This window comes from Condylura cristata, unplaced genomic scaffold (genome assembly GCF_000260355.1).
Source record: "Condylura cristata isolate star-nosed mole 26May11 unplaced genomic scaffold, ConCri1.0 scaffold00035, whole genome shotgun sequence".
Lineage (NCBI taxonomy): Eukaryota > Metazoa > Chordata > Mammalia > Eulipotyphla > Talpidae > Condylura > Condylura cristata.
Window position 1 is genome coordinate 6,019,144 of NW_004567136.1, and position 4,810 is coordinate 6,023,953.

Sequence of the window (4,810 nt, forward strand, 5' to 3'; positions counted from 1 at the left end):
ATACCCCGGGTCTTCTATGTAAAAATAAATAAATAAAAATCTTTTTAAAAGAAGAAAATAATAGCTCCAGAGGGAAGGGAAACAGGTAAATGGGAAAGAGGGGTCCATCGTCCAGTGATCCATGGACACTAGACTTGTACACAGAGGCTGCTCTTCCTCATGTTAGAAACCAATGCTGCTTCAAAAAATAAATCAAAATTTTTTAAAAATAGAAGAGAATACAGAAACACACAGAGGGAGGGAAGGCCATCCAAGAGCCATCGCCACATCATGGAGAGAGGCGTCAGCAACCCTGATGACATCTGGAAGGAGCTCAGGTTTCCAACCTCCGTATCATCGAGAACATAAATGTCTGTTGTTCATGGACCCAATCTAGGGTGCCTTGGGGTGGCAATGCCAGAAATTAATCACACTTCCCTAATTAAATCTATTCTGAAAGTGAGATGTTCAACAAAGGATATCATTTGTTGTCAAAATAAAGTGAAAAACTAAACCACTGTTTGAGTTACCCAAAAAGCCATATTCCGCACATGCTTTATCTGACATAACATGCAAACGGGAACATAAGGTGAACACTCATGCCACCAGGTTAATGCTCGTAAGTGTGGACTTATTTTTGTTCTAGAAAAAAAAAAACTGTTCAATACAAACTATCATTTTTTCTTTATAAAAATAAACTCTAAAAAATGTTTTCAACCTGATGCATACTAGTCTCTCAACAGTATTAGTTATTATAAATAATCTAGTGGCCAGTTCCTGACCACTTCACTCAAGTTTGTGCACTACTGATGATTATGTGCAAGATTATTTCATTATTGATATATAAGCAATCACAAGATGCTTCACTGAATGTATCAAAAAAGTACCTAATCAGAGTTCTATCATCTCATTGCTAATTGGCATCCAGCATAATGTAGAACCTTTTCTAGTTGAACGTAAGGAAGACAATTATCTCAATCATAGGAGACACTTAGCACATATTAAAACACACACACACACACAGTGATGTGAAAATACATATCTTTGTTGACATAGCTATCACCAGTTTTCAGCATATAAAATACCCTAGCAAAAATTCATGGAACTTGCCACCTTTTTCTCATTCATGAATCCCAAGCACCCGCCCGGCAGGGGGTGGCCTCCTCCCTCATCCTCACCGGACAGCCTCCATCCCCCCCTCCTCCTCTCTCCTAAGGGCCCTTCTTCTGCAGCACCTCGGTCAGTCTGGGTGAGACTGTTCCATCTCACCCTGTCTTCCAGGCTCGGCCTGATGAGAAGCAGATGCAGCAGAGGCTTTCACAGGCCCAGGCTCACCGCCCCTCGGAGGAAAAGTAGAGCCCACAGACCCAGGGCAACGCCGAGGCCCCGCCAGCAGGGTGGTCACTCACCGCTGTGCCAGCCACTGCCCAAGTCTCCAGCCTGCTCTCCTCCTCCCCTCCCCCCATAGGTGTGGGCCTGCCAGCACCACCACAGGGTGGTCTATGAGTCACATTCACCCACCAACCCAACAGACACACTCATCCTCTGTATTCTATCTCGGGGGTATCCAACACAGGCCACTGCCAGGCATGGACAGTGTGCTGCCCTCGCGTTGATGCAGGTGTAGACAGAGATACAGGTACAGACGTGGATATTGCTAGGGAGTTTGCTGCAGGTACATCATGTTACTAGTCCTATTTTTCTGGAGAACCCCAGCACTTCTGCATACTGTAGTTTTCTTCCCATGTACTGTTACTGTGATTGTGAATGAAAATGAGGCCAGAGAGAGTTTCTACTAATGAAAATTGTGGTCAACACAGAAGAAGGTTCTTCTTGTCAAGACAAGCACCTACCTGCCAGAACTTCTGCTCTCCGCGGCCACATGCCCGAGCAGGCAAAGACCACCTGCTCCTCCCTCCCTAACTAGACAGACCAGGACCAGCTCTCTCCTCAGTCTGAGGTGCACGTGACGAGTGTCAATTTTAGGCTAAGGACATTAAGAAGCAGGATCCTTCTTCATTCTCCTTCCCCTTCTGCAGGAGGTCCACAGGTCTAGGGAACTGTAGGCCCCAGAGGGAAGTCACCAGGTTCTGAGTCGCCCATGGGGGGGCAGCTGCTGCCTGGAATGCCCACCCTAGACAGCAGCAAGACGCAAACTTGCATTGGGTTAAGCCACTGAAAATCCGAGGTTTATGTGGCAGCTAGTGCCGCCCTAACTAAGCCTTCACCCCACTGAGGAAGAGAAGTGGTCAGTCAAGCTGGATGCACACTTCCGCTTGCCTGGCTTGGAGGAGACATACGATGGGAGGGACTGCAGGCTGCTGCCCGCTGCCGGCTCTGGTCAACAGGCTGGCGGGTGGCCACAGGAAGCGGCAGGGAAGCGGCTGCAGCTGATGCTATGCCCCGAGGGAGGTCCTGACACCCCACCCTTCTGACAGCAGATACACCTGAGGCTCCTCTTTCGTGACCAGCTGCGAGCATGACAGGGTAAAATGCCCAGCCCCGTGACAATTTCCACTCCAGGACGGAGCTGGGGTGCCTGGGTGATGGGACCTCTCCTCTCTTATCTCACCCACCCAAAGGGGAATGGCTTCCTGTGCAAGGTGGCCAGTGTCGAGGGCTTGAGGTATGTGCGCCATGAGGCCAGCGAGGAGGGAGGAGCATCCTGTTCCAGAGGCCCGGGCGGCCGCCATGAGGCCCCACGGCCAGCATGTCTCTGCTCTTTCCCTCTGCACAAAATGTCAGTTTCTTGATATGCTAGCTGGGACTGACTTTAAAATAACCCAGCAAGGGGGCTTGGAAGCAACAAGACAAGCTAATGTTGACATTTGTTGAAAATGGATGGGGGTTCCTGGGGTGCATAGAACTACTTTGGAGCATGTTTGAAAAATTCGACACAAAACATACTTTAAAAGAAACCTTTCTTGACATATTGTAGAATGGGCGCCCGATCGCTTTTCTACATGCCACGGTTACTCTCATGAAAGAGGAGGTGTTGACAACAGACCGATCTGTGGGTTTTTTCCCTGTTTCCATTAATATTTAGTGCATGTTATTATCTTCAAGTCTAATCACTTAAAGAAGAGGTTTTAAATAATTGATGACTACAAAACAAAAAGAAGCCACACCATCTCTTTCATTATCCATCAAAACCCAGCAACCCCCTTCCTCTCGTCCTGACGTGCACACGTACTGATACACACACGGGGGAAACACGCATACAGATCCATACGCACAGACCTGCTCGCGGAACTTTACAGACGGAGACACCATCCTCCTCCTCCCATCTCTGCTGCGCTCTGCTCCCCCACTCGAAGCCACAGAGGAAGGGGCTGTTCACTCGTCTGTGAGAACACACACCCTCCCGCTACCCTCACCGAGGCTCGCGGACTCCAAAACACACAAAGCGAAGCCAGCTTCCACCTGCTGAAACTCGCCCTGCTGTGATCACAGGTGCACAGAGGTGCCCACGAGCACAACCAAGCCGCATCCAGGCCTTTCCGCCCCGGCAGGCACCAGACAGAGTCCAGAAACGGAGGGAAACACAGGGGCACCTGAGGCCAGCGGCGGGGAACTCAGAACCGGCACCCGAGTCATGCATCAGCCTGAGAGGCCCCGGTTTTATAAAGGCGTGCGTCCCACTTGCCGCAAGGGAGCAGGGTCTCCCTGCACGCGCTCACACCCTGCAAGCAGCCCTCCACCCAGGCCGCACCGAGCCCGGTGCCACTTACCACGAGGGAGAGAGGCCTCTTCCAGGAGACCACGCCAATGAGGCCTGACAGCAGCACCTGGAAGGACAGACAGCAGGAAGGTAAGACGCTTCGGAAATCTGCACCCAACAGTCCAAACAGGACTGGCTCCCTCAGCCCGGACCTTCCTGAGCGCTGACACCCGGGGAGTTACAATGAGGCCAAGCTGCTGTCTAGACTCACAGCGCAGCACCACCAGAGGCCCCCAGGCGTCCTGAGGGGGTTGCGCTCTGCAGGGATAGGACAGGCCACAGTCAATGAGCTTTCTGGAAGAATCCCCACGAGGTGCTCATTGCACTCTGGTCAAGTCAGTTACGTGGGGCGCCAGTTAAATCCACAAAGTGTCTAAGGGCATTGGGGGAAAGGCAGAGCCACCCTCATGTGCCTGTTGCCCAGTGTGTCTGTGTGGGCTCCGGGCTCAGCAGACCAGTGGGTACACAGTGTGACTCCCCTCAATGGCATAGTCCAGGGCCCCATTGTAAGTGAATTTCTATTGTAATAGGGTGGTCCCTAGGAATAGGGGAAGTTCCAGGTTCACTGCCCCACTCAGAAGGAGGGGGGAGCTGAGCAGAGAAAAGGAGAAGAGAAGAAGGGAGCAGGATGGAGAGCCAGAAGGACCCCTGAGGAAGCCACGTGGAGCATGTGATGGAGACACCGTGCTTGTTTCTTGGCCCTGGGCTGGGTGACACAGATGTGGGTGAGAGACCCGTGGGGAGGTGACCATGGCAGTGTTTATCTTGATTTTGATTTTGCTCTTTTCCTCCCAGATTTGTCTGGCCATTTCTGACCTTTTCCATGGGTCCTGCCTGGCCAGAAGGTGCTTTAGACTGTGGCAGCTTTCAGGCCTTGCTCTGGGCCAATCCCTTTTGGGTGACTTTTGCCCATGAGGGGATGGGTGACTTCAGATGTTTGATTTAGAAGTTATATCCTTTGTCTTCTGTATTGTACATTCACTGTATTAAAGTTCCTTTTCATTAAAGTCTTAAATGCTTTGTGTTGATGCGGCACAGGGCAGAACCTATTTAGAGCAAGCAGGTTTGGGGGTTCAGTGGTGCCCCTTTCCCCTGCCCTGTAACACTATG

General features: G+C 50.9%; 1 protein-coding gene across 1 annotated transcript in view; it reads right to left on the reverse strand.

Annotated features, from left to right (window-relative positions):
- FAM189A1 (family with sequence similarity 189, member A1) overlaps window positions 1-3,768 on the reverse strand; it is a 130,794-nt gene extending 127,026 nt beyond the window's left edge. The window contains exon 1 of the mRNA XM_012732755.1: window positions 3,711-3,768. The gene's annotated coding sequence lies outside the window, so the exon portion shown is untranslated. The remainder of the gene's footprint in view (window positions 1-3,710) is intronic.
- Between the last annotated feature and the right edge of the window lie 1,042 nt (window positions 3,769-4,810).